The sequence below is a fragment of the Phocoena sinus genome, chromosome 4 (genome assembly GCF_008692025.1).
Source record: "Phocoena sinus isolate mPhoSin1 chromosome 4, mPhoSin1.pri, whole genome shotgun sequence".
In the NCBI taxonomy this organism is placed as follows: Eukaryota; Metazoa; Chordata; class Mammalia; order Artiodactyla; family Phocoenidae; genus Phocoena; species Phocoena sinus.
In genome coordinates this window covers 71,551,054-71,571,684 of record NC_045766.1, presented here as the reverse complement: position 1 = coordinate 71,571,684, position 20,631 = coordinate 71,551,054, and the positions used below count along the sequence as shown (strand labels likewise).

Below are 20,631 nucleotides of genomic sequence, written 5' to 3'. Positions count from 1 at the left end.
GCAAAGGTTCAATATAGGGAAGGGGGAGATGCACTGGAGGACAGTGAGTAGTTCCAGTTGTCTGTACCCTAGCTTTATAAATGTAGTAAGACTGTGTTTCCTAGAAATGGATGCTTCCAGTCACAGGTAGCGTTGTGCTTTCCCATGGGAATTTGAGTACCCAGGCCTGGAGAGGAAGAGGGGAAGGAGACCTTAGAAACACTTGTGACTGGCTGTCAAGGGCATTTTGCCAGCCACGGAGACTGGATTTAATATTGTGAACTTTTGTTGATAACATGTCTAACTTTCAGTCTGATATAAGGACAGAGAGAGAGAGTCCCCAAAGGGTTTTCCTGGGCAGTTGGTGATACTTGGGAGAAGGCCCTGATTTGGAGTCAGGAGACCTGAGTTCTAGCTTGGGCTCTGCCATTTCTGACGTCATTATGTGGGACAGTTCACTTCCCCCTCTGTGTCCCAGCTCCTCCATCTCTACTGTGGGGTGATTAGAGGTACCCCATCAGATTCCCAGGGAAGAGATTATGAGAAGCAGTTAGGCAATGTGTATGTAAACTGTGAAGCACTACACAAGTGTATGCAGTTATGAAGGAGGGGATCCTTGAAGGAAAGGCACTGTAAGCCATGCAGCATATAGTCGTCGTGTTTCACTTTTCTGCTTCCTCTCCCAAGTAACAGAGCATGCATCTCATCAGTGGGTTTTCATAAGTAATTAGGAGCATCAGTGAGGATGCTCCATATACAGACCCAATCCTGCCCTAGATTTGCTTTCGTATATGTGTAAATTCCTGGAAGGCAAAGGACCTACCATTTTTCTGTATGCCCATGGTTCCTAGCACAGTGTCTTACATGTAGGAGGCATTCAGTGAGTACAACGTTGGCTTTTTAAAAACAAAACATAGTGGGCTTGATAGGTGTTTATATGATAACATTAGCTGGTCACAAGCTTAGCATGAATCAGGTGGTTAAAAAAGTATGTGTGCAATATTTAGTAAAGGAAAAAATGCACACATGCCATGACGCAGCCGTTCCAGTCACAGCTACTGACCCTAGAGAGACTCCCACACATGAGCACAAGGGGTCGTGATCGACAGTGTTCATCTCATCATTGCCTGTAATGGAAACAACCTAAATGCCCGTCGGACAGGGGCACGAATAAACACATTTTAGAAAATTCAATGGATTGCTGAATCACAGTTAAAATGAATCAAATCTCAAAAACTTAAGGTATAGAAAAATACATACAGTGTGTCACAATTTATCTGAAGCTGAAAACGTGTAAAACAATGCTAAGTACTGTTGATTCATACATTTAACCATATGAAAGCATACATGGGAAGGATTAATCACAGAGTTCTTTTTTTCATTTTTATTGAAATATAGTTGATTTAAACGCAGAGTTCTGATAATGGTTTCTCTAGGGGAAACAGGGAAGGGAGAGTGAAAGGGGTGAGGCTTACAATTGTAGCTGTACTATCTGAGGAAAGTGTGGCTTAAAAGGTGACTTTTGAAGTCTGCAGCAAATGTAGCATCATAGTATATTGCCAAAGCAGAGGGGTGGGTTATTAAGTGATTATTTTACTCAGTGCTTCTTATATACCTGATATATTTCACAACTTGAAAAGCCCTTTGTCAACAAGGGTTGGGAGAGCTTTAAATGAAGGTTAGGCTACCCTAATAAAAGCAGTGTGCCCCAAACTAGACACAGGATCAGTCTCTCAATTCCACCATGTGGTGGCACCACACTCCCCAGGGAACACTGACAAATCAGAGCCCAAGGGGTGGGGAGGGGGGGTGGGTTGGATGCTGGAGGGCTCAGGAACTTTCTAGTGTGAGGAAAGTTAAAGGAACAGGAAATGTTTAACTTGGAATAGAGAGGATTCAAAGGGACATAGGACCCCAGTCTTCAAATATCTCAAGTGGGGCAGAAAGCATCCTCCATACCCCGTGTGGTCCCACAGGAGCAAGTGGCATAGAAGCTGGGAGGGAGAGGGGCAGATCCCACTCACCCTCAGAGCCACAGCTGTGGGACTCTGGATGCCTTGCCCAGCAGTGATAAGGATGAGCAGCTGATCTTCCAGGCTCTGGGGATGCTGCAGGGGGCATTCTTGCTCTGTGTCAGAGGTTGGCTAGGTAACCTACAAGATCCTTTCTGTGCTGAGATCCTTACAAATTCAAATTTATATGAGTCTATAGTTGTAAAACATTACAACATTTATTTTTTAGTGCTGACATTCCAAAAGGTAACAATAATATTATTCTATCGTCATATCTTCTAGGAGTTTCTATTATTATTTTTAAGCTTTTTTTTTTTGGTTGCGCCAGGTTTCAGTTGTGGCAGGTGGGCTCCCTAGTTGTGGCTCACAGGCTCCTTAGTTGCAGCACATGTGCTCCTTAGTTGCGGCTCACGGACTCCTTAGTTGTGGCATGTGAACTCTTAGTTGCAACATGCATGTGGGATTTAGTTGCCTGGCCAGGGATCGAACCCACATCCCCTGCATTGAGAGGCGGACTCTCAACCACTGTGCCATCAGGGAAGCCCCTAGGTTCATCTGTTCTTGTATGTATCTGTAGTTCGTTCCTTTTTGTTACTGAGTAGTATCCCACTGTATGGATTTATCAGAGTTTGAAGTATTCACCACATAGATATTCATCTGTTCACCAGTTGATGGATATTAGAGTTGTTTCCACTTTGAGTCAGTAAGAATAAAGCTGCTGTGAACATTCATGTAGCAGGTCTTTATGTGGACATATGTTTTTATTTCCCTTGGGTAAATACCTCGGTGTGTGGAATTGCTGGGTCATATGATATGTGTGTATTTAACTTTATGAGAAACTGTCAAAGTGCTCTCCAAAGTGGCTGTGCTATTTTGCACTCCCACCAGCAATATCTGAGGCGTTCTGATGCTCCACATCCTCACTAACACTTTGTATGGTAAGTCTTTTTAATTTTAACCATTCTAGTGGGTCTATGGTGACATCTCATTTCAGTTTTAATTTATATTTTCCTAGTGACTAATGATGTTGAACATGCTTATTAGCTGTTCATGTAACTTTTTTGATGAGGTGTCTGTTCATTCTTTTGTCCATTTCTTTAATCGAGTTGTTTGTCTTCTTTAAGAGTTCTTTATGTATAAAGCATATAAGAACTTCATCAGATATATTTGCCAATATTTACCTCCCAGTCTGTGGCTTGTCTTTCATTTTCTTGACAATGTCTTTTTTTTCTGTTCTCTTTTTCTTTTAAGTTTTTAATTTAATTTAATTTAATTTTTATACAGCAGGTTCTTATTAGTCATCAGTTTTATACACATCAGTGTATACATGTCAATCCCAATCGCCCAGTTCATCCCACCACCACCACCACCCCTCCGCGGCTTTCCCCCCTTGGTGTCCATATGTTTGTTCTCTACATCTGTGTCTCTATTTCTGCCCTGCAAACCGGTTCATCTGTACCATTTTTCTAGGTTCCACATATATGTGTTAATATATGATATTTGTTTTTCTCTTTCTTACTTACATCACTCTGTATGACAGTCTCTAGATCCATCCACATGTCAACAAATGACCCAATTTTGTTCCTTTTTATGGCTGAGTAATATTCCATTGTATATATGTACCATACCTTCTTTATCCATTTGTGTGTCAATGAGCATTTAGGTTGCTTCCAAGACCTGGCTATTGTAAATAGTGCTGCAGTGAACATTGGGGTGCATGTGTCTTTTTGAATTATGGTTTTCTCAGGGTATATGCCCAGTACTGGGATTGCTGGGTCATATGGTAGTTCTATTTTTAGTTTTTTAAGGAACCTCCATACTGTCCTCCATAGTGACTGTATCAATTTACATTCCCACCAACAGTGCAAGAGGGTTCCCTTTTCTCCACACCCTCTCCAGCATTTGTTGTTTGTAGATTTTCTGATGATGCCCATTCTAACTGGTGTGAGGTGATACCTCATTGTAGTTTTGATTTGCATTTCTCTAATAATTAGTGATGTTGAGCAGCTTTTCATGTGCTTCTTGGCCATCTGTATGTCTTCTTTGGAGAAATGTCCATTTAGGTCTTCTGCCCATTTTTGGATTGGGTTGTTTGTTTTTTTAATATTGAGCTGCATGAGCTGTTTATATATTTTGGAGATTAATCCTTTGTCCGTTGATTCGTTTGCAAAATTTTCTCCCATTCTGAGGGTTGTCTTTTTGTCTTGTTTATGGTTTCCTTTGCTGTGCAAAAGCTTTTTTTTTAACATAACAAAAGACACCTTTATTGCTTTTGTCACTTAGGAAATTCTAAGGGTTTTAGAAGCTCTATGACTTTAATGGGGATAAAGACCAGATATATGTTTCTTATTATAAATCACAATATCACACAGCCCACTCAAAAGTTTCAGCCAAGGGCTTCCCTGGTAGCGTGGTTGTTGAGAGTCCACCTGCCGATACAGGGGACACGGGTTTGTGCCCTGGTCTGGGAAGATCCCACATGCCGCGGAGCGGCTGGGCCCGTGAGCCATGGCCGCTGAGCCTGCACATCCGGAGCCTGTGCTCCGCAACGGGAGAGGCCACAACAGTGAGAGGCCTGCGTACCGCCAAAAAAAAAGTTTCAGCCAAAGTAAATACTCAGTGCCTTTGAAGAAGAAAAGGATACCTGCATATTTAAATATTGCAGGCATTCAAGATTTCCTAGACTCTTGTTTCCTAGCCCTGGTCCTAAAATAGGTTTAAACTGAGTGTGTTCTTCCTCAGGACAGCCTGGTCTGATAATGGATGGGATGTTAATCACCCCATTGAACCATTCTCTAATTTGCTGGATCACATTCTTTGTTTATTCCTGTTTCCTTGGAGAATATCTTGTAAAATTTATTTACAACTATTTGTAGTTTGGCCAAATTAAAAGTATGAATATCTAGGACACAGATTTATAATTAGCTGAACCAGTGTTTCCCCCAAGATTTTTAACCTTAACTTTGAAATGGTGAAAACACCTTCACGAAGGAGCAATGCTACATATGGACAACTTTCTTTCCTCTTGTTTCAGAGAAAGAAGTACTTTGCTTCCCTAATAGGTTTTACCATTCTGCCTGTTTATAATCTCAATAATGATTTTTTTCATCAAATGTTTATGTGGTATTATTTTATTGATATAGCAGCTATTTTGCCAGATCCTGAAAATATAAAGGTAAACAGGATATGATGCTTACTCTTAAGGATCGTACAGTCTAGAAGGAGAGTTAGACATATGTGGGATGACACATATGTCTATAACATATTAAAAGATAACAAGTGTTTAGAAAGAAGTGTGGACAGTCCTAGGAGATCACAGATAGTGCTATAAAAAATTAATACAAGGAGACTTCAGTTAAACAGAGTCAGGAAATTCCCTGGCAGGCCAGTGGTTAGGACTCCACGCTTCCACTGCAGGGGTCCCGGGTTCAATACATGGTTGGGGAACTAAGATCCTGCAAGCTGCTGGGTGTGGCCAAAAAAACCAAAAACCGAAACAAACAAACAAAAATATAGGGTCAGGCGACCAGAAGGGGGAGCTCTCATGCCCTATGACCAACAATAATGGGAGCCCAACAGGAAGAAGACTTCTTCCTCCTTCCTGGCAAGAGCTTAGCCAATGAGAGACATTCACAATTCAGCCAATGAAAAGTCATGGAGTCTTTGTTTATTGTAGGCCTCCCAAGTTCCTTTTCCCCTCTATGAAATAATTCTCCTCTCCATTTTTTCTGGGGACTTCCACATGGCTTGCCATGCTGCAGATCCTGAATTACAATTCTTTTTTTTTTTTTTTTTAATAGGTGTTTTCTATTCATTTTTCTTTTTATACAGCATGTTCTTATTAGTCATGAATTTTATACACATCAGTGTATTCATGTCAATCCCAATCTCCCAGTTCATCCCACCACCCCCACCACCCGTGGCTTCCCCCCCTTGGTGTCCATACGTTTGTTCTCTACATCTGTGTCTCAATTTTTGCCGTGCAAAACTGTTCGTCTGTACCATTTTTCTAGGTTCCACATATATGCGTTAATATACGACATTTGTTTTTCTCTTTCTGACTTATTTCACTCTGTATGACAGTCTCTAGATCCATCCACATGTCAACAAATGACCCAGTTTCGTTCCTTTTTATGACTGAGTAATATTCCATTTTATATATATACCATACCTTCTTTATCCATTCGTCTGTCGATGGGCATTTAGGTTGCTTCCATGACCTGGCTATTGTAAATAGTGTTGCAATGAACATTGGGGTGCATGTGTCTTTTTGAATTGTGGTTTTCTCTGGGTATGTGCCCAGTAGTGAGATTGCTGGGTCATGTGGTAATTCTATTTTTAGTTATTTAAGGAACCTCCATACTGTTCTCCATAGTGGCTGTATCAGTTTACATTCCCACCAACAGTGCAAGAGGGTTCCCTTTTCTCCACACCCTCTCCAGCATTTGTTGTTTGTGGATTTTCTGATGATGCCCGTTCTAACCAGTGTGAGGTGATACCTCATTGTAGTTTTGAGTTGCATTTCTCTAATAATTCACTAATTATTGTTGAGCAGCTTTTCATGTGCTTCTTGGCCATCTGTATGTCTTCTTTGGAGAAATGTCTATTTAGGTCTTCTGCTCATTTTTGGACTGGGTTGTTTGTTTTTTTAATATTGAGCTGCATGAGCTGTTTATATATTTTGGAGATTAATCCTTTGTCTGTTGATTCGTTTGCAAATATTTTCTCCCATTCTGAGGGTTGTTTTTTCGTCTTGTTTATGGTTTCCTTTGCTGTGCAAAAGCTTTTAAGTTTCATTAGGTCCCATTTGTTTATTTTTGTTTTTATTTCCATTACTCTAGGAGGTGGATCAAAAAAGATCTTGCTGTGATTTATATCAAAGAGTATTCTTCCTATGTTTTCCTCTAAGAGTTTTACAGTGTCCGGTCTTACATTTAGGTCTCTAATCCATTTTGAGTTTATTTTTATTTTATTTTTTATGGTGTTAGGGAGTGTTCTAATTTCATTCTTTTTTTTTTTTTTTTTTTTGGGTATGCGGGCCTCTCACTGTTGTGGTGTCTCCCATTGCAGTGCACAGGCTCCGGATGCGCAGGCTCAGCGGCCATGGCTCACAGGCCCAGCCGCTCCGCGGCATGTGGGATCTTCCCAGACCGGGGCACGAACCCGTGTCCCTTGCATCGGCAGGCGGACTCTCAACCACTGCGCCACCAGGGAAGCCCCTAATTTCATTCTTTTACAAGTAGCTGTCCAGTTTTCCCAGCACCACTTGTTTAAGAGACTGTCTTTTCTCCATTGTATATCCTTGCCTCCTTTGTCATAGATTAGTTGACCGTAGGTGTGTGGGTTTACCTCTGGGCTTTCTATCTAGTTCCATTGATCTATATTTCTGTTTTTGTGCCAGTACCATATTGTCTTGATTACTGTAGCTTTGTAGTATAGTCTGAAGTCAGGGAGTCTGATTCCTCCAGCTCCCTTTTTTTCCCTCAAGACTGCTTTGGCTATTCGGGGTCTTTTGTGTCTCCATACAAATTTTAAGAGCTTTTGTTCTAGTTCCATAAAAAAAATGCCATTGGTAATTTGATAGGGATTGCATTGAATCTGTAGCTTGCTTTGGGTAGTATAGTCATTTTCACAATATTGATTCTTCCAATCCAAGAACATGGTATATCTCTCCATCTGTTTGTATCATCTTTAATTTCTTTCATCAGTGTCTTATAGTTTTCTGCATACAGGTCTTTTGTCTCCCTAGGAAGGTTTATTCCTAGGTATTTCTTTTTGTTGCAATGGTAAATGGGAATGTTTCCTTAATTTCTCTTTCAGATTTTTCATCATTAGTGTATAGGAATGCAAGAGATTTCTGTGTATTAATTTTGTATCCTGCAACTTTACCAAATTCATTGATTAGCTCTAGTAGTTTTCTGGTGGCATCTTTAGGATTCTCTATGTATAGTATCATGTCATCTGCAAACAGGGACAGTTTTACTTCTTCTTTTCCAACTTGTATTCCTTTTATTTCTTTTTCTTCTCTGATTGCTGAGGCTAGGACTTCCAAAACTATGTTGAATAATAGTGGTGAGAGTGGATATCCTTGTCTTGTTCCTGATCTTAGAGGAAATGTTTTCAGTTTTTCACCATTGAGAATGATGTTTGCTGTGGGTTTGTCGTATATGGCCTTTATTATGTTGAGGTAGTTTCCCTCTATGCCCACTTTCTAGAGAGTTTTTATCATAAATGGGTGTTGAATTTTGTCAAAAGCTTTGTCTGCATCTATTGAGATGATCATATGGTTTTTATTCTTCAATTTGTTAATATGGTGTATCACATTGATTGATTTGTGTATATTGAAGAATCTTTGCATCCCTGGGATAAATCCCACTTGATCATGGTGTATGATCCTTTTAATGTGTTGTTGGATTCTGTTTGCTAGTATTTTGTTGAGGATTTTTGCATCTATATTCATCAGTGATATTGGTCTGTAATTTTCTTTTTCTGTAGTATCTTTTTCTGGTTTTGGTATTGGGGTGATGATGGCCTCATAGAGTGAGTTTGGGAGTGTTCCTTGCTCTGCAATTTTTTGGAAGAGTTTGAGAAGGAAACATCTCAAAATGTTTGATAGAATTCACCTGTGAAGCCATCTGGTCCTGGACTTTTGTTTGTTGGAAGATTTTTAATCACAGTTTCAATTTCATTACTTGTGATTGGTCTGTTCATATATTCTATTTCTTCCTGGTTCAGTCTTGGAAGGTTATACCTTTTGAAGAATTTGTCCATTTCTTCCAGGTTGTCCATTTTATTGGCATAGGGTTGCTGGTAGTAGTCTCTTAGGATGCTTTGTATTTCTGCGGTGTCTATTGTAACTTCTCCTTTTTCATTTCTAATTTTATAGATATGAGTCCTCCCCCTCTTTTTCTTGATGAGTCTGGCTAATGGTTTATCAATTTTGTTTATCTTCTCCAAGAACCAGCTTTTAGTTTTATTGATCTTTGCTATTGTTTTCTTTGTTTCTATTTCATTTATTTCTGCTCTGATCTTTATGATTTCTTTCCTTCTGCTAACTTTGGGTTTTGTTTGTTCTTCTTTCTCTAGTTCCTTTTGGTGTAAGGTTAGATTGTTTATTTGAGATTTTTCTTGTTTCTTGAGGTAGGCTTGTATAACTATAAACTTCCCTCTTAGAACTGCTTTTGCTGCATCCCATAGGTTTTGGATTGTTGTGTTTTCATTGTCATTTGTCTCTAGGTATTTTCTGATTTCCTCTTTGATTTCTTAACTGATCTCTTGGTTATTTAGTAACGTAGTGTTTAGCCTCCATGTGTTTGTGTTTTTTACATTTTTTCCCCTGTAATTCATTTCTAATCTCATAGCGTTGTGGTCAGAAAACATGTTGATATGATTTCAGTTTTCTTAAATTTACTGAGGCTTGATTTGTGACCCAAGATGTAATCTGTCCTGGAGAATGTTCCATGCGCACTTGAGAAGAAAGTGTAATCTGCTGTTTTTGGATGCAATGTCCTATAAATATCAATTAAATCTATCTGGTCTATTGTGTCATTTAAAGCTTCTGTTTCCTTATCTATTTTCATTTTGGATGATCTGTCCATTTGTTTAAGTGAGGTGTTAAAGTCCCCCACTATTATTGTGTTACTATCGATTTCCTCTTTTATAGATGTTAGCAGTTGCCTTATGTATTGAGGTGTTCCTATGTTGGGTGCATATATATTTATAATTGTTATATCTTCTTCTTGGATTGATCCCTTGTTCATTATGTAGTGTCCTTCCTTGTCTCTTGTAACATTCTTTACTTTAAAGTCTATTTTATCTGATATGAGTATTGCTACTCCAGCTTTCTTTTGATTTCCATTTGCATGGAATATCTTTTTCCATGTCCTCACTTTCAGTCTGTATGTGTCCCTAGGTCTGAAGTGGGTCTCTTGTAGACAGCATATATATGGGTCTTGTTTTTTGTATCCATTCAGTGAGCCTGTGTCTTTTAGTTGGAGCATTTAATCCATTCACGTTTAAGGTAATTATGGATATGTATGTTCCTATGACCATTTTCTTAATTGTTTTGGTTTGTTTTTGTAGGTCCTTTTCTTCTCTTGTGTTTCCCACTTAGAGAAGTTCCTTTAGCATTTTTTGCAGAGCTGGTTTGGTGGTGCTGAATTGTCTTAGCTTCTGCTTGTCTGTAAAGCTTTTGATTTCTCCATTGAATCTGAATGAGATCCTTGCCAGGTAGAGTCATCTTGGTTGTAGGTTCTTCCCTTTCATCACTTTAAGTATATCATGCCACTCCCTTCTGGCTTGTAGAGTTTCTGCTGAGAAATCAGCTGTTAACCTTATGGGAGTTCCCTTATATGTTATTTGTCATTTTTCCCTTGCTGCTTTCAATAATTTTTCTTTGTCTTTAATTTTTGCCAATTTGATTACTATGTGTCTTGGTGTGTTTCTCCTTGGGTTTATCCTGTATGGGACTCACTGCACTTCTTAGACTTGGGTGGCTATTTCCTTTCCCATGTTAGGGAAGTTTTCAACTATAATCTCTGCAAATATTTTCTCTGGTCCTTCCTCTCTCTCTTCTCCTTCTGGGACCCCTATAATGCAAATATTGTTGCATTTAATGTTGTCCCAGAGGTCTCTTAGGCTCTCTTCATTTATTTTCATTCTTTTTTCTTTATTCTGTTCAGCAGTGAATTCCATCATTCTGTCTTCCAGGTCACTTATCCGTACTTCTGCCTCAGTTATTCTGCTATTGATTCCTTCTAGTGTAGTTTTCATTTCAGCTATTGTATTGTTCATCTCTGTTTGTTTGTTCTTTAATTCTACTATGTCCTTGTTAAACATTTCTTGCATCTTCTCGATGTTTGCCTCCATTCTTTTTCTAAGGTGCTGGATCATCTTCACTATCATTATTCTGAATTCTTTTTCTGGAAGGTTTCCTATCTCCACTTCATTTAGTTGTTTTTCTGGGGTTTTATCTTGTTCCTTCATCTGGTACATAGCCCTCTGCCTTTTCATCTTGTCTGTCTTTCTGTGAACGTGGTTTTTGTTCCACAGGCTACAGAATTGTAGTTCTTCTTGCTTCTGCTGTCTGCCCTCTGGTGGGTGAGGCTGTCTAAGAGGCTTGTGTATGTTTCCTGATGGGAGGGACTGGTGGTGGGTAGAGCTGACTGTTGCTCTGGTGGGCAGAGCTCAGTAAAACTTTAATCCACTTGAGTGCTGATGGGTGGGGCTGGGTTCCCTCCCTGTCGTTTGTTTGGCCTGAGGCAAGCCAACACTGGGGCCTACCTGGGCTCTTTGGTGGGGCTAATGGCAGACTCTGGGAGGGCTCACACCAAGGAGTACTTCCCAGAACTTCTGCTGCCAGTGTCCTTGTCCCCAGAGTGAGCCACGGCCACCCCCTGCCTCTGCAGGAGATCCTCCAACACTAGCAGGTAGGTCTGGTTCAGTCTCCCCGGGGGTCAGTGCTCATTCACCTGGGTCGCACACTACTTTGTGTGTGCCCTCCAGGAGTGGAGTCTCTGTTTCCCCCAGTCCTGCTTGACAATGTCTTTTGAAGAGTAAATTTTTAAAAATTGATGAAGTCCAGCTGGTAATTTCTCTTTTATGGCCCATACGTTTTGTGTTCTAAAAAAACTTATCTAACCAAGGCTCATGAAGATTTTGGCCTACGTTTTCTTCTAGGCTTTTGGCCAGAATATGATTTGACTGAATCCTGACTCCCTCCAGAATAGCTGCACGTGCCCCCTCCCACCAGCAGCTCAGGTTTCCTCTAACCCACAGCTCTACAACATTTGGCATTATTCAGCTTTCTAACATCTGCCCGGCTAATAGGTAAAAAGTGATATTGCTTTGTTATTTTACTTTGTTCTGTTCTGATGACTGAAGTAAGTCAGTGTGCCTGTTATCTGTGTGACTCCCAGTTGATTTTCTTCTCTTGTGTATCCTCAGTTGAAAGTGTTTCCCAGGCCCTTTTCTGAGCTTCCCACAAGTATCATTTGGTCCTTCTGCCTTGTTTATTGTCATCACTGATGGCAATCAGATGTAATCAGAGGCAAACTAATTCTTTCCCCCAGTCATTGGCTTACATGGTGAGTGGTATCATGAACAAGCAGGTGCCTGAATTTCAGGAGGAAGCCTCCATCAGTAGGGCTTTTGCTCCTACAGTGTTTGTTTTCTTTTTAATTGCAACAAGTAATGCAACAGCCAGACTTTTTAGACATCATATTTGGGGCTCTGTACTCAAGAAGAGAAACCATTCCTTTCTCAAGATGTTTGCTCCTTGCTAATAACATTGGAAAGTCATCATTATTCCGTCTTTCTCCTCTCTGGGAAAGACAGATGTGGCTACATGAATTATCTGTTTTAGAGTCCAAGGCTCTGTCTTGAACATGTGTGCAATTCTGTGAGGCAGGTCAGGCCTATGCTGTGGAAGAAGTAGGCTCAAAAGTAGAATTTGGAAAACGAATAATACTCTGTCCAAATACTCTCTCAGTAACAAGCCAAATAAAAAATGATATAAACCTCCTCTACGTACTTTAACAATTATAAACAACATTTTAGGTATTATACTAAAATGCCAGTGCTTAGACCACTGCAGGCTGACTGCACAAGTTAAGCAGCGTCAGGATCAAGCTACATAAACCCTCTAGGGGTAGATTCTTGTAAGGTCAAAAGGATAGTCAGATTTCCCTTTGAGAGTCCCCGGGATCCTGTCACACATCATCTCAGAAACTGTTTTGCAAGTGTGGGTCATCATTTTCTCTGGTCATCTGTAGACTGTATTTTCATCCTGGATATTCTCTGAGTTCTACCCACAGTATAGTCTCCTTCTCCTTCTAGTCTGATCTCATCTCCTGCACAGGTGGCCACATTTTACTACTCAAGGTACTACATTTAGGAAGGAAAATCTGATGCTTTAAGAAGCAAAAAATGTGCATCTCTACACCTCACCCCCATTGATGCACATCACCTCAGCTATGGATACATTCAAGAAGAAAAGGGCTGTCCTGGTTTCAGAAGAATAACTCATTGGGAGCCACCCCAGTGTTTAGTAGCAGGAGGGTAATGTTTGTACAGGGCCACAGTATACGGTTGTGCAGTTGGTGCACTGCACATAAAGAGCCAGTAGAACTTGTGAATGGGGACTGAAATCCAAGCTAAGTGTCCTGACTTGGAGATGGCTCTTCCCAAAAGGGGCAGCACAAAGGTGCCCTGTAAGCTACCAGAGACCCCCACAGGGTCAGTGCTGGATCCCAGAGGGCCAGACCCAGGGCTTAGGGAAGGATGAGAACAGGCTCAGGTTGCTGTTCTACTGCACCTTGTAGAAATGATATGCTTAGGAGGCTGCCTGAGAGATTGCATGTGAGTGACATCCGAGAAAAGGGCTACATCAGCAGTTCTCAATGGAGGAAGGGGGAAGGGGTTGCCCCCGAAGGGCAGTTGGCAACATCTTGAGGTATTTTTGATCGTCATGACTGGGGCCTGCTACTGGCGGTTAGAGGCCAGAGATGCTGCTAAACATCCTACAAGCCACAGGACATGCTCCATATTAGAATTATCTGATCCAAAAAAATCAATAGTGCCACTGTTGAGAAACCCTGGGTGATGTGAAGATAAGAGGAATGAGTTTCCTCCATAGGTGAACGTGTGGGTAGTAAAGTGGTGGTTTTAACCTATATTTAAGAGTGGCCCGTTGTATACTTCAGGTTTTTCCTTGAAGTAAAGGTTCTTCCCCCACCCCAATTCTACCCCATCCCACTCTCATTTCCCTCCCACCCGTCCCCCTGGTGCTGTGGGAAAACAAGATGCTCAGAAGAAACTCCTGCATCATGATTGTGCGAGTGTCCATGTGCACGGGTCTACCTGTGTGTGAGAGAGAAACCAAGACAGACTGAGAAACAGAAAAAGACACTTAGAAATGCAGAAAGAGGTGTGCAGAGAAAGACAGATAGTGAGGGAGTCGGGCGAGAGGTAGACGGAAAGAGAGAAAAAAACCCACAGAGGACTGATCTCCAGCTAATTTTTTTTTTTCAACAAATCCCACCTGTAATATGCCCGAGCCTGGAAACTCAGTGATAGCAAGTCCAGGTCCCTGCATTCCAGTCTCTCCAAGAGACAAAGGCCACCAGCTGTAACAAGTGTGGAAAGTAGAAAACTCACAATAAGTCACAAGCAAAGCCGGAGGGAACGTGGAGGAGGGGTGCACTTTGTTCTGAGGGTGAAGTGGGAGCACCGGGGGAGGCTTCGGGGGAGGCGACCACTGAGGTGACCAGGGAGGAGAAGCATTTTGTTGTGGAAACAGAATGAGGAGTGAGGATTCTTGGTAGGTGGGTTTGGGGAATGGCAGAGGGTTGGGAGGTGAGGATGCAGGGTGGACCTGGGCATGGAGGAGTAGCGGTGAGAAAGGAGGTTGAAAAGGGCAGTTATGACCTGCATGAACCCCCAGGGCAGGATTAGACCTTGAATCCGTGCTTGAAGTTGTACACGTGGAGGATGCCTGGAGTTTCTTGTGTAATATTTCCTCACCTCTTTCCAGCTTTTGCCCTTTCAGTGAGGCCTACCCCAGTGACCCTATGAAAAACTTCAACCCACCCCCTGGCATCCCCAGCCCCTCTATCCTTTCTATAGTACTCATCACCTAATAACATGTTATATACAATTTATTTATTAATTTAATGTTTTTATTCCTTGACTAGAATATAAGCTTCGTGAGAGCAGGGATTTTCTTTCTTTTTTTAAAAAAATTAATTAATTAATTAATTAATTTCTGGCTGCATTGGGTCTTCGTTGGTACACGTGGGCCTTCTCTAGTGGCAGCGAGCGGGGGCCACTCCTCGTCATGGTGTGCAGGCTTCTCACTGCAGTGGCCTCTCTCGTTGCAGAGCACCAGCTCCAAGCACACGGGCTTCAGCAGTTGTGGCACATGGCTCAGTAGTTGTGGCTCATGGACTCTAGAGCACAGGCTGAGTAGTTACGGCGCACGGGCTTAGTTGCTCCATGGCATGTGGGATCTTCCCCAACCAGGGCTCGAACCCATGTCCCCTGCTCTGGCAGGCGGATTCTCAACCAGGGACTGCGCCACCAGGGAAGTCTCAACCAGGGACTGCGCCACCAGGGAAGTCCCAGGGATTTTCTTCTGTTCACTAATGTATCTAAACCAGTGCATCGTGCATCATAAATGCTCGATAAATATTTGCTGAATGGATGAACATGGGAGCTGGAGACATTACCCCAGCTGTCAGCCCCTTCCCAGAACTTTACATTCCTGATAGCTGCTCCTCAGGAGGTATGATAGTTTTCTAGTGTTGCATAACAAATTACCACAAACTTAGGGGTTTAAAACAACACACGTGTTTTATCTCACAGTTGCTGTGCTTCAGGAATCCCAGCAAAGCTTATCTGGATCTGCTGTTTAGGGTCTTTTAAAACTGTAATCAAGGTGTCAGCTGGTATAACTGAGTCACTTGGCTGTACAGCAGAAATTAACACAACATTGTAACTCAACTATACTTCAATTTAAAAAAAGAAAATGGTGGCAGCTGGGGCTGAGGCTCTGCTGAGGAAAAGTCCACTTCCAAAGTTCCCTCAGGTTGTTGGCAGAGCCCAGTTCCTGTGGCTACGTGACACAGAGCTTCAGTTTCTTGTTGGCTGTTGGCCAGAGGCTGTTCTTAGCTCCTAAAGCCAAGTTTCTTGGCACGTGGGATTCCCCAACGTGGTCAGTTGCTTCCTCAAAGCCATAGCAAGGGAGACAGAAACTCCAGCAAGATGGGCACTACAATTTTATGTAACAGAATAATGTAATTACATACACATAGTCACCCACATCCTGTCACCTTTGGCTTATGGCAGAATCAAGCAAGTCGTAAGTTCTACCCACACTCAACGGGAGGGGATCACACAAGGGCGTGAACACCAGGAGGTGGGATCAGAGGGGCCATTTTGACAGAAAGTCCACCTCAGGAGGTGACAGCTGGAGGTGATGCTTCTCCTTTGCATGCAGGCAGTCCCTTGGTCTTACGCACACCTCAACCTCTGCACCACATTTGAGTTATTTACGTATGCTAAATATGTATAACATATTTACATATGCCTCTCCCACAAGATTGGGGGCAGGAATCATTCTCACTCCTCTTCAGAGTCAGCGTCTAGCACAAAGCCTGGCACATAGAAAGTCATCAGTTTGGGAAGAATGGGTAAAAGGATGGGTGGATGGATGGATAGTGAATGGATTTATGATATATAGATGGAAGAAAGGCAGAAAATAAGGGAAAATGTGGTGACAAAACAAGGTGAAGGCAAAGCACCTGGACAGAAGGAGTGTGGCCCTCACCTGACAGTGGGCCACACACTGTGAAATGAGAAGGTGAAGCAACGGGCATGGATCTGCCCACAGTCCCAGCCTCATTCCTGGAACCCTCACTTGGACTCTTCCTACCAGGGCAGGCAAGAGACCAGAGGCAGGTAGCCCCTCTTTCCCAGAGCTTCTGTTTTCTCTTCAGGAAATAGGAGTGGAAAAAATCATGAGGGATGACCAAATGTTCCATGTATGAAGACACCAATGAAACCCTGCATCTCTTTGTGACTTTGGCAGGTCTGAAGGCAATTTCCTAAGAAATGAGCTGAAGGAAGAAAGCATTACTTTGTAATCCTCTCCAAGGCTCAAGGGAAAGGCTTTGGATAACAAGGGACTTTAAAAGTGCTTCAAACAATAAATATTGGATTTTGAGCAGAACCTTCCCGAGCTCCTGCTGCAGTGAGGGGTGATGAATCCAGGCCTTGGCCTCTGAGTGCAAGATGGAAGCCAGGTCACAGGCGTGCCTGGTGCTGGAGGTGGGGTCTCAGGCTGTTGTTCCTCTATCAGAACTGTGAGACGGCTATCCCAGGGCAGACTCAGCTGATGATGCGTATGTGTTTTCCACCCAGTAACGCCTTGTGGGAGGAAAGATGGCGACACATTTTCCGGCTGAGAGCTTTAGGCTGGGTGACCTTAGGTTAAAACTTTACGTGTGCATATATTTTTTCCCCTTTTGCTTGAATTTTTATGATTTCTTTTGTTCACTTGATCAGTCATTTGTTTTATGTCAGGTAAAGGCCACTAATAGCCAAGGTGAGTGAATTTTGTGACAAGGTCACACCAGAGGCTATACTATTTATGTCATATGTGCTAATCACAGCCAGACAGTAAGGCTGAGGAACACCATTGTCTTTAGAGGTGACAACTGAGCCTTTGCACGGGTCCATGTTTGTAAAAACCTTTATAACAGAAATCTGTGAAATGTTTGGTGCTTAGTCTCCCTGGTGTTGATGAACCACGGAAACTCTGGGTATTCTGAGCCGTGAAGAAAATGTCAGGACAAGGCACTTTTTTTCTTTTTTAAAATCTACAATGAAATTTAATGCCATCTAGGAAGGAGTGGATATTCATGGGTATTTTGAGGACATATAGGTAAAGTAAGTTCAGAAATAATAGAATATATGGAAAGATATGCAGAGGCTAACTTAAATAAATATTTTAACCTGGATTTCTCTTGCTGTGTTTTCTTTATAACCGGTCAGCCTGCCACCACCAAGCTAAAGGAGCTTAAAGCAAATCTGGAAAATCCAATGAATAACAGTGGGGCTTTATTTACTAAAATTGCCCTGAGAGCAAAACAGTAAGGAGAACTTGAAATTTCCCAACACAGTGTTCATCCTTGTTTTGAAAGCAATGTCCTCATTTGAGAAGAAAGGGGCTTTAATCTCTTCCTCCTCACGTTGGCTCCTCTCCTAGCTTTGTGTCTGAGTTCTTCCTCTCCTCCGTAGAATTCCAAACACGAGGAGCGTCATTCCTCTGGATCCAAAACCGGTAACTCGACCTGGAAACATCATGAGAACTATTAGAAGACCACTAGTTCCCTGCTGGGGTCTCTGTGTCCTGAGTCCACACTTCAGGCCCAAACCTTTAAAAGCTTTTTTTTTTTTTTTTTTCCTAAAATGTATTTATTTATTTATTTTTGGCTGTGTTGGGTCTTTGTTGCTGCGCGGGGCTTTCTCTAGTTGCGGCGAGCGGGGGCTACTCTTCGTTGCAGTGTGCAGGCTTCTCATTACGGTGGCTCCTCTTGTTGTGGAGCACGGGCTCTAGGCACGCGGGCTTCAGTAGTTGTGGCACGCAGCCTCAGTAGTTTGGCTTACGGGCTCTAGAGCGCAGGCTCAATAGTTGTAGTGCATGGGCTTAGCCGTTCCGCGGCATGTGGGATCTTCCCGGACCAGGGCTCGAACCCGTGTCCCCTGCGTTGGCAGGCGGATTCTTAACCACTGTGCCACCAGGGAAGTCCCTAAAAGCTTTAAAAGTTGACTTGGCTCAGGTGGGAAGCTTTTGTATAAAGGCATCAATAAGTACCGATTCTCCTGTTGGGGGCATAGCACGTTGCTCAGCATGCTGAGGGAACACAAAAGGATTAAAGATTTTCTGTGAAGGAAAAAGTGCATCATATCACACACACACACACACACACACACACACACACACACACCAGTTGTTTGTCGCAAGCATGTGCTGCGTATTCTCTCAGGGTCCACCTTGTGTCCCATCCCTTCCCCTGACTACTATCTTAATGGAGAGGTTTTTGATGGCACAGCCTGGACTCACTCTCAGTAACTCATTCTTAGTAAATCGTCTCTGTTAGAATGAAGGACTTCCTTTCCATATACTTCCCCCTTTCAACATCAGATCAAAAGGAAAGAAAAAGATTACTCACCATCTCCTGTTCTCCCAGTGAACTTGTATGACTGTCTCTTTCCTTCTAAACCTGGGTCTCTCAAACTGCTAGCTTTCCATCTCTATTCATATTTCTTCTTAAGAATTTAACCACTGTGGAGTATTTTTCAAACGGATGAACACTTCTAACAAAAACTGCTTTCTTGATGGGTCCATATCCTTTTGACTTTCTAATATTTAAAAATGCATTTGGATACAAAGGCCTTCCCCATCTATCTTTTCTGGAATAGGTCCTACCCTCCTGTCCACCCTGGCTCACCTTTGTCTATTTATACAGCCCCACTCATTTTTAAAATCAAGTTTTGTTTGTTTACTTGAATTTTTGGTCTGTCCTCCCCTGCTGGGCTGTAAGCTCCATGAGGGCAGAGACCACATCTGTTCTGCTCTCCAATGTACCCCCAGCACCTAGCAGAGTGCCTGCCATGTAGGAGAATCTTGTTAGAACATTTGTTGAATGGATAAATAAAGTAGAATGTACATAATAAGTGATATATCACTTAGCTAATTAATTTTAAATAAGTTTAACAAATTTAAATGAATTTCCTTAGCTAATTAAAAGTGAAATGCAGGGTGAAGTAGAGTGGAGGGTAAGCAATGCCTGCTTTGTCAGGATTGAGTCTTAGGAGAGTGGAGCAGAGTACATTGGAGCTAACAGAGCTGACGGGTCAAACAAAGGCACCTGTCATCGTGGGTGTAAATGCCCACAGCTGCCCAGGGGTCAGGGAAGCTGAGGGAGGACCTAGGGGAGGTGAGGGCAGATATGGGCCTGGTCCCTGCTTCATGCAAAGGAGGTGGGCCAGCAGATACACGACCATATGTGTGAGCTACAAAATGACTGCTGCTTCACTTCCACCCTCCAAATCTCACATGAGAATCCCTCTGGTGGCCCACCCTATCCAAAAACATGAAGGAAAGGAAAGTGTAATGTAGCCTAGCCAAGTTAACACATTACAAAGCCACTATAGTAGGCACTCACTGTTTGTTGAAGGACTGCTTGAATGAATGAATGCTTGAACACATGAATGATTGAATGAGCTGGCATGGCAGCAAGAGACATTTGGCCATCTGGTCTCACCAGAATGAGCACTCTGTGAGGGATGGGATTTTTGCAGGTTTCATTCATTGCTGTATCCCCAGTACGTGGAATGGTACCTGGCCCGTGTGGGTGCTTGAGAAAATTTTGTGGAACGAATATTGAATGGTTCTGGCCCAAAGTCAAAAGGACTTGGGTGGAGTCACTAGAAGACACAACTGAATGAAAATTTTTCCTTGGTACAGGGTGTGGGAAATGCATGAGGAGCCATTTTATACATTTAGCATAAATGGGCATGACGTGAAACAAAGGCAAAACCATATTTCCTTCTCTTGCAACATATCTCAAGAGAGCAAAATATAAAATCGTTGTAGTGACAGTGGAGCAAATATCATAAATAGTATATCAGTTATAGAGAAGCTTGGCTACTAAGAGCCAAGAATCCTGGCTAAGGGGGACGAGAGGGGAGAGGAAAAGTGAGTTAGAAACATTTTATTCACAGCCTTCTCCAGGTCCAGGTGGGAAGCTACAAAGCAGAGTAAATCCTAGAAGTGGCCTTGACCTGCTGTGAAACCTAACAGGCCACGGATACCCCAGGGCCAGAGTCATTCAGTTACAACCAGGCTATACCCTTAGGCAGGCTCCTAGAACTTAGTCCTGGGAGGGCTCAAGGTTTAGCTCAAATATTCCACTTCTCTGTTGGCAGGTCTCTGTCGGAAGGTCTCACATGAACTCTGATGCAATTGGAGCATCCCTTTCCCCTTTTGTCTCCCTGCCCCTCATATGATCTCATTTTTGTTTCAAAAGATACGTGCCTCCTCTCTATAACTCTTCTACAACCCTATCCCTATATA

The 20,631-nt window shown here is 42.3% G+C and overlaps 1 protein-coding gene across 6 annotated transcripts in view; it reads left to right on the top strand.

Moving 5' to 3' along the window:
* Window positions 1-20,631, top strand: part of APOD (apolipoprotein D) — a 90,324-nt gene that overhangs the window by 39,177 nt on the left and 30,516 nt on the right. The window lies entirely within an intron of this gene.